The 9594-nt window shown below is 45.4% G+C and overlaps 1 long non-coding RNA gene across 1 annotated transcript; it reads left to right on the forward strand.

Moving 5' to 3' along the window:
* The first annotated feature begins 6766 nt into the window (after positions 1–6766).
* Positions 6767–9348, forward strand: LOC120706930. Its single transcript, XR_005688540.1, has 2 exons — positions 6767–7423; positions 8498–9348. It is a non-coding gene; the product is annotated as an uncharacterized LOC120706930 (long non-coding RNA).
* The last annotated feature ends 246 nt before the right edge of the window (positions 9349–9594 follow it).

A 9594-nucleotide genomic window follows, 5' to 3' on the forward strand; every position in this document is an offset into this window, starting at 1 on the left:
CCCTGAACACCAAACCGAAGAAGAAGAAAATCTTCAGAACACACCTCTTCCTCCATCACCCATCATTCAGGTATGATTCTGTTTACTCAGTATCTAAATCTTTTCATGATTCTGAATCTGGTATTATTTCCTTTCGGTTTCATCAGATACAGCATTCGCCTCCAACTCCCAGGAAATCCAGGGCAGACTCTCCATTGATACAGGTACGATTTTAGAACTCGTTCATGAATATATTCTGTATATTTCTGACAGTCATCCTTCAGCTTGCCGACCATGCACTATCTGAATTACTTGGCCAGCCAAATACTACAATCCCGAGCTCTTCATCGTAACCCCTCGTTCCTGTTGGCTCCAATCTAGAAGAAATACGCCTGAAGCAGGTAAACAACCTTTCTCTCTGTTGGTCGATCCCATCACTCTTTTGTTTCCATCGGCCATCTTAACTTTATCTTCCTTTCAGGCACAGAAGTCTCCGGACAACAATCTGTTCTCCTTTCAAATCGGAGCCATTTCTCAGGAAGAAGGAGAAGAAGCAACATCGGCCGATTCAATTGTACTATCAGATGAAATCAAGGCCGAACTCCAAGAATCCCTCCAATTTCTGAATCAAGACATCGGCCAACTGATCAAGAATGCACAGCCGATTCGCACCATCTTAGAAGAACTGGAGGGCAAGCTTCCAGAATCAATTGAAGAAGCATTAACTCCTGCAGCCTTCATCGAGAGTCATCGTGCACAATTCAACAAGGCCCAGAAATAACTTGCTGATCGTCTTCAGCAGGAAAAAAATCATCAAACAAAGGGACGACTTCAAAGCTTTAGCAGAATCGACCGTTGGTGAAATCAAGTCCCTGAATGACACCCAAGATAGCATCTTGAGGAACAAAGCTAAATTGGAAGCTGAACGTAATCGTCTTCTGCAAGAACTTAATCGAGTAAACTAAGAAATAGGCATCGCAGATCATGATCTTTCTCAGATTCCACCGGCCATCACCAAACTCCAAGAAGACAAGCAGAAATATGCTCGTCAAGCATATCAACTCCATAAGAGTCTGGAGCCGATTTCTAGCTCATTGGCAGATAATAATCAAGTGATCGCGAACATTGATCAAATTCGCCTGCGTGCGATAAAAATAATCCGAGAAGCTCTAGGATTACTGTAAAGACACTCCATGTATTGTACTCTCCAGGAATTGCAAACACATGATCCAATTCCAGAAACTATGTCTTTGTGATTTATTGCTCTAAGGGCGACTCATATCGTGTCGGCCATATTACAACCGATGCATCCAACTTGCGAATCGGCTTTTACATATTTTTTGCACTAAAGGCAACACTTCCTTGTATTGGCTATAACTTACAAAATCCGGCCGATACTACAATCGGCCATATCCCTCATTGATCATGACTCTTCTGAAGAATCTCCTGACTTTTCTGATGTAACTTTGTAATCAGCCATCCAAAAGAAATCCTTCTCCCATGCTTGACCAGAATGACAATTCATCCGATCATAACTCACTATATGGGCTTCAGCCGATGCCACACTGAATGACGAATCGGCCGATACTATTTCAACAGTATCATCAACCCACTGAATCAAACATTGATGCATAGTAGATGGAATGCAACAATTGGCATGTATCCAATCCCGACCCAACAGTAAACTGTATGAACCTTTGCCATTAGTAATGAAGAAGGTAGTGGGAAGGGTCTTACTGCCAATTGTGAGATCGACGCATAATGCCCCCAAAGCAGGAGACACGACTTCATATCAGTCTTCGTCAGATCATCTTGATTCTTCCCAAGCTTGCTTAGCATAACGTAGGGCATTATATTCACAGCTGCACCTCCATCAACCAACATCTTCGAAACAGTCTTGCCATCAACGAATCCCTTCAGGAACAGTGCTTTAAGATGCTGCCTCTTATCATCTTCTGGCATCTCAAATGTTGCTGGCAACGGCTCCAAATTCAACTGTGTCATGGCTTTCTCTAATTCTAGTTCATGATCTTCGTCGCCTGGTGCCATAAACTTTTTCGGCATTATGAAAACCATATTAATCGGCGCAGCTGATGATCCAGAATCTTGACCACTATCAGCTCTGGGCTTAGCACGCCAAATTTGTGACCTGATCCCTTTCTTGCGCAGAATTTGTTCTCGCTCTTCTTCAATGATTTCCAGCTGGCATAGCCTCTGAACACGTCACTTCTGAGACCTGGTCAAACCCCCTGGGCACCATTGAGATTGATCCGTGCGATCAGGCTCGCGTTCTGGATCTCTCAGCATTGGCTGATCATCTTGCACTCTTTCATCGGCCATCTTCTCTAGCCGATCGTGTGCGGGCACTCTTCTCCCAGCAGGATCACGTAGCATTGTCCTGCCCCCTAGTAGATCATGCACCGATACCCTTTTTCCTAGCCGATCATGCACAGGAGTGCGCTTATGACGATAGGGTTCATGACGTGGCCTTTCATATGATCGGCTGTCTTGACCATTGCACTCGGGACAATCATATGCCGATGGCAATGTCAACCCTTCTTCCCAGCAGTAGACAAAGAAAGGACACCTCCAATGATCTTGCTCGCATCGCTCCTCTTCTTCTCTACGCTGCCGCTTTTCACGATCACGCTGAAACTTGTTCAACAGCATTTGAGATGTTACATGTCTACATGGTGCCGATGAACGTTCAGCATCCTTCATCGGACCCTTTTCTTTGACCTCATCGGCCGTTATCTGTGCTTTAGGATCAACAGCTCCAGATTTCTTGGCCGATGATGACGTCAGAATCTTGGCTTGAGGAGAACCTTCATCTCTGGCCATATCAACCATGTTCGTGGCGAAAGGATGTTCGTTGATCTTCATCGTCTTCTTGGGAGCCTCAAATTTCAATCTCCCTTGTTCGAAAGCCATCTGAATCTGGTGTCGGAAGACCTTGCACTCATTTGTATCATGCGACGTGGAGTTGTGCCACTTGCAGTAATTCATATTCTTGAGCTCGTTCTCCGATGGAATCTTGTGATATGGCTTCAACTTGATCAATCCTTCTGACAATAACAAGTCAAAGATCTTGTCGGCTTTAGTGATGTCAAACCCATACGACTCAGGCTCTTTCTTTCCAAACGGACACATCACCGGCTTTTTGCTGTTCTGTATCCACTCAGCCGATGCGACCGTTTCTTGCTCCTCTTCAGACTCATCATTGGTAGAATATTCCACATAGTTGATCTTCTTCTGAAAAGGCTTCTTGGACTCGTAGGATCGAGTCTCTCCTGTCATCCGACTTGCGATTTGGCTAATACTTTCAAACTCCTGCGATGCATATTTATCATTGATGTGCGGCAAGAGCCCATTGAATGCTGCATCGGTCAACTTCTGATCGGACAGAACTAAATTATAACATCGGTTCTTGACATCTCCGAACCTTTGGATAAAAACAGTAACCGATTCATCATTTCTTTGTCTCAAGCCGGTCAAATAGGTCAATTTTAACTCAGTAATCCCAGAGAAGAAGAACTGATGAAATTATCTCTCTAGATCGGCCCAATAAAATATGGAGTTTGCCGGCAAAGTGGTGAACCAAGCAAAGGCCGATCCAGACAAAGATAAGGAGAACAAACAGACTCTGAGTGCATCATGGTTGCCCGCTTCTCCCAACTGTAGAAGGAACATATTAACATGTTCCATCGTAGAAACTTCTCCCTGCCCTGAGAACTTCGTGAAGTCAGACATCTTGTACTTGTGTGGGAGAGGAATCTGATCATAAGCCGGAGGATAGGGAGTCTTGTACATGACGGATTGTTGCTTTAGCCTCAAACCAAACTGCTCCCTCATCACTTCAGCTATCTTTGTGCTCCAATCAACTTGCGGTTCAACTATTGGCATTTGCTGAGGGGAAATCGTGCTCGCTGCATTGGTCATCATTGCAAGTTGCTGAGCTACATGGTTCATCGACTGTCCAGCAGATTGCATCTGCTGTGTTTGCTGAGATATCCGATTAGGTGTCTGCTGAGTCATCATCGGCTGTGTAGCTGATGGGTTAGCCGACTGTTGACCAGTAATATCCATGTACGGTACATTGACATACCATATCTGTCCAGTTGCTTGATTATGGAATACCAGTTGACTCCCTTCTGATGCGGAGATTGCGACAACAACATTTCTGAAGGAGACTGGGGTTGGAGCAGGATAGCAAGACGCTATTGTGGGGTCATTGGCGGTGGCGCCAATGCATTAGCTTGTGCCATCTGTTATGGACTCCATGCGCCTTGTGCATTCAGCTGTGTTACCGATGCATCCTGCTGTGCACCCATCGGCTGAACGGCCGATGGATCAGGCTGAGAGGCTATCGCCTGAGAAGCCGATGCATTAAACTGCATCTTGGGTGGAGTAGAAAAGAAATCTGGATGCATACCATACCCAGTAGCAGGATTCCACTTTTAGGAAATACAGACATAGATCCATCTTGCACAGTTGTAGCAATCGGCGGCGTGGTTGAGTAGATAGGATCTGCTGTACCTGCCGATGGTGCAGTAGTCATCTGGGGTGGAGTTTGACTGTTGCTTGTTCCTGCCTGGCTATCTTGAGCCGGCAGGGCTGCTGCCATAGACACCTCCAAGGGAGTATATTGCATCTGATCTGGTTGTATATAGTAAGGATCCATGCACCCTGGAAACGTGCCTTCAGCAAAAGTCTTGACCACTGCATTGTGCACCGTGTTGCCCATGACTGTTGCACTCTTGATGAAGGCTTGTGCCACAGCTTGGCCAACTGCGTCTATCATCTTGCTTTCACGTTGAGCCTCTGTCAATGGCTGGAAAGATGGAAGGTTAAACTTCTTGATCACCTCGCCAGATCTGTTGACGCTGTACGACTTGAGGCATTCACGTTTGAATTTCTCCACTAGCTTTTCATATTCCTTCTTTTGTTCTTCTTTGAGCTTATCTTCAGGAACAGGAATCTGGTTCTCTTCACTGACCGCAGATTTGTCAGTAATATCTACCATGTTGAAGCTTTCGGTCCCACCGGGCGTGCCAAAAGATGTGTTGACGCAAAAATCAACACACTGTAATCCGAGGGCAAGTGTTCGCCGAGTCACGGAAAGTCAACCAAGCGTGCCAGTCAATTTGACCCGAAATTGACAAGGGAGAAAACAAAGTCAAATTCGAGAGCGTATCGGCTGGGATTCTGAATATCTCTCAGATCGGCGTATCGGCAAGCTTTGCCGATACTATAGACGACAAAAAGATATTAAATGCAAGCGCGTAGTAAAGGAGTGCATCGGCAGGATCAGCCGATGCACTAAACGACAAAACCAGCTTTGGATAGCCGATCGTGTACGTATAACAAGATCTAAGCTACGAATGTGTAACTTAGATGATGTGAAGCTAAAAACAGATCCAAACCAGTTCTTGAGATAACAAAAGTGTTACTCCAAAACCTAAAGCCGATCTAGTATGTTTTTAGATGTGATAATGGCCAAAAAGCATAGGAACACCTACAAATCTAGCCGATATCGATAATTGGTGAATAAATGTAGACGAGATGACAGCGATACGCGAGGAAGTCAAAACCTAGATAAACTCGATAACTTTTGAATAGAATTGAACGAAGCCACAGCGATGCGCCCAGTAGCTAAAACTCATATATACTCGGTAAAACGAAAACCCACCAGTAAATCAAGTCGCTCGAATGTGAGGCGTCCTTGATCAACTTGAAAGAACTCGTCGAAAAAAGAAAAGAAAAGGCAAAGTCGCCAAAAAAGTGCAAATGAATTGTAAAGTTTGTTGTATTGGATGTGTATCAAGTTTTTTCAGTCCCTTACAACTCATATTTAAAGCCTAGCGCTATCAAGTACTAGCCGATTACGGTAAACATTACTTGACCCTAAAGAAAAGACTGTCCAAAAGATAAACTACTTAAAATATTACAACCGAATCATCAAGATTTTCGTAGAGTCCGGATCCTCTCCTCCTTCCTTGATTTCATCGGCAACTATCCATCGGCCGAACACCAGAACGGACAAATCAGCATCTTCATGGTATATTCCTCTGGTCCATCGGACGGACTCCATCGACCGATTCCAACATTGTGCATCTTTTAGTTTCTTCCAAATCGGCCACCTTCTCTTCACAAAAAATCACCTTCCTTGACACGTGTCAAAAAACAGTGTCAACAGCCACAAGCTCCCTTGCCCCCCGCGTTGCTGCCCACCACTCTTGTGGTCGCGTCGCTAGCCCTCTTGTGGTCGCTCCACCCGGTCGCGCCGCCACTCGCACTGCGCCGTCGCTGCTCCACCCAGCCGCGCCGCTGCCTCCTTGCCCAACGGAGAAGAAGCTGAGTTCCTATTCAACATTTCGAATACAATGTTTCAACATTTCGTGCTTTCTATTTCAACATCTCGTTCATCCAATTTCAACATTTTGAATCTCAAATGTTGAACATGTTCAAGTCAAATGTTGAAGTATTTTATTCAAATTGTTGAATTAGTATAATTGAAATGTTGAACATAGTGGTTGAACGAGCCATCGTTAATTGGGCCTTGGTGGGCTTTATAGATGGATCCCTTAACCATCTTGTGGTAGATGGATAGGAGCCCCCAGTTTTAAAGGTTTGAAAGGGTTTTCATTTAAACAAACATGTTTGAATTCAAACAAATTTGAATCCAACACCCAAAATAAAATGCACCAGCATTAATGCATCCAATAAAAAAGTGATCCTATATAAATTTTATTGGTGGAAAAAGTGATCCAAAATTGTGCATCGCCTGCACGGGCGAGGGCGTGGCGTTCGTGGCCGCGTCGGCCGACCGCTTCCTAGCGGACGCTGGGCTCCTCGACCCGCCCTCCGGCGCGCCGCTGTTGGACGAGCTCGCCGTAGGCCTCGGCGTCGAGGGGTTCCGCCCCTCGGACCCGTTGCTGCTTGTGTAGGGTCACGGAGTTCGCCTGCGGCGGGTTTGTTATCACGGTCATGCGGAACCACGCCGTCACACCTTCGCGGAGACAAATGGCTCCCTCCTCTAATCCTCCGACGACGAGGGCAAGTACGAGAATGAGGAGGAGGACGGCGACGACGATGCCGCCGCGGGGGAGGCCCGGCCCCGCGCCGTTGCCGGCCAGTCGAGCGGCTCCCTCTCCCCGGCGCACTGGAGGGGTGGCAGATCCCGCGGCTTCTACAGGTGCGGGAAAGGGGGCGGCTTCTGGGGCCGCAACAAGGAGTCGTGCCTTGCCTGCGGGGCGCGGTACTGCGTGGGGTGCGTCCTCCGGGCGATGGGCACCATGCCGGAGGGGCGGCGCAAGTGCCTGGACTGCATCGGCCGGCCCGTGGCCGAGTCCAGAGCGACTGAGAGCAGCAGCGAACTAGGGCGCTGATAATCCTCGTCTGCTCCAATTTGGGGGCCACTCCTTATCCGTTATTCCACTACCAGGTGCAACCTGCTCTCCGTTTGCTCTCATTTTCAGCCTGCAAAAACGGTTTTTTGAAATGCGGATAAGTAGCAAATGTTAGTTTCTTTAATTTGAGAACCATGGTCAACCTAGGCCAGGCAGATATGTGACCCTGGATGAGCTCGACTGGCTGGTTGAGCACTGTCATCCGGCGCATGAATCAAAGGTAGGCTGCTAGCAGCACTAAGATGCAGGCAGGAGGGGTGGCCAGCCCGCCCAGATAATTTGACTTCCTTTTTATTGTCTGGTCCATTCCTATATATGGATTTTTTACAGCAGTCATCATGGTACATGAAAAGATGATGATCCTCTGATAGTCATTGTACTGATAGTCTGAATTTTAATATTTGAAGAATCGTTGTTTGTTCTGACTTCAGTTAATTCTTAGAAATACCAAGCTAAGTGTAGTGAAGTATTGACATATTGTTAAGATTAACAATCTTCTGTGATTTCAGCTTTCCCTTTTTTCTTTCTAACTCAAGCTTTCAGAGCCTCAGGTACAAACTCAGCACCTAGAGGCCATATATGTGTTAATGCATATTTATTTAACTGCTGTCAAAATTCCCACTACAATCACATTGATATATACCATTGGTCATCTTCTGTTTGAGGGTTTACAAATGGTTACTGCATATACAGCTAAGTTGTTTGGTCTTCTAAGAGTAGTAAGGGTGTGTGATATGCTATCAGGAGGAATTTAAGTACTATCATCCCTGCGGTACATATGGATTAGAGTACCAAAATAAAAAGACTTGTGATGCAAGTTATAGAAAAAGACTGAGGAAAGATGGAATAATTTGCATAAGCAAGCCTGCAAACCCCTTTATTCTCATTGCTTGCTAACAATAGTTTACTGCACTGAATCAGAACCCTGTCCGATGCTTGTTGGTGTTTAGATACAGTTGCTATTTACATTATGCATAGATGATGTTAAAAAATGTGTGCGTCTTTTATAATCCTTAATTTTCCATGGTACTAAGGTGGTTGCCATTTTTTTTCCACATTGCGTCTTGTCCCTGATCTGCTCTTTTGCTTCCTTCATCTTTCCTCATCAGCAATCGAGTGACTGCCTCTTGAATTGCTGCCTTGTTCTTGGAAAGATTACAGCTTCCTGGAGGAGACCAAGCAGGCCAGGGAGTCGGCGCATATGTTCATCGTTGGCTTCGGCCGCAACTTCAAGGGTGGGGCAGCTGCCCAACTGGTTATTTTTCCTCCGCAAGGTCACACAACGCAGGGGCGACAGGGGTATATCAGAAGAGAGCATAACCGTTTCCCACACAATCACAAGTGCCTTGGCTTTTCTGCTCTAAAAATATTTTTTCCCCCTCTAGCTCCGTGTCTGTATTGCAATTCTTGGCCTGCATGTTCAAAATTCCTTGCCATCACAATGATGTATTGCTGCTGAGATCTTCAGCAGGTTTGCTTTGCCATCCTTGCTTTCTTGTGGAGATGGATTCCGATTCGGCTCAGCTTTGCTTTGTTCCAATATTTGGGTGCTTGCTTGATAGATAAAAGATGTAATGGGACTTGCATGAATCATTGTGTAGTGCAGTTACCACTAGAAGTTAATCTGTATTAGTTGTGTTAGGTCATAGGTTCTATTAGTAGGCGTGTTCTCAATATGCTACTTGCATCTACGACTAACTGATGGGGAAGAACCGTGGTTGGCCATTTGGGTTTGTGGCAAATGTCTTGTGTGTCCAAGAAGTTGAGGCAGCTTTGAACAGTTCAGTGGCACCTTGATGCTCTTTTCAGGCAAATGTACTTGCAACTAAGATACTGCTGAACACCATTTGCGTCTCCTGTATATTCATAATGCTTGCTTGGTACATGTATGTTCAACTTGACTGCTACTTGCTACTTGATAGTTGTATATATTCGCTTGTCTGCTCTGGACAGTGTATGATGGAAACTTTGGCGTGTCTGATGATATGTTCCACACAAAGCTTCATCTGTATAAGTTGTATAAGTATAAATAAGGTACTAATTCAGTTCATTGATGCCCATCCATTTGCAGCATAGGATACGTGCCTATCATCTCATCAGAATGCTCTGTGGGTTAGGTTTTGGGATCAAGCATTTTGCTGAATGCTGATTGTAACAAAACTACTATGTATTTCCGTATAACCTGTCTATTAAGCATGAAAATAAA

The sequence above is a fragment of the Panicum virgatum genome, chromosome 5K (genome assembly GCF_016808335.1).
Source record: "Panicum virgatum strain AP13 chromosome 5K, P.virgatum_v5, whole genome shotgun sequence".
Taxonomy (NCBI): Eukaryota; Viridiplantae; Streptophyta; class Magnoliopsida; order Poales; family Poaceae; genus Panicum; species Panicum virgatum.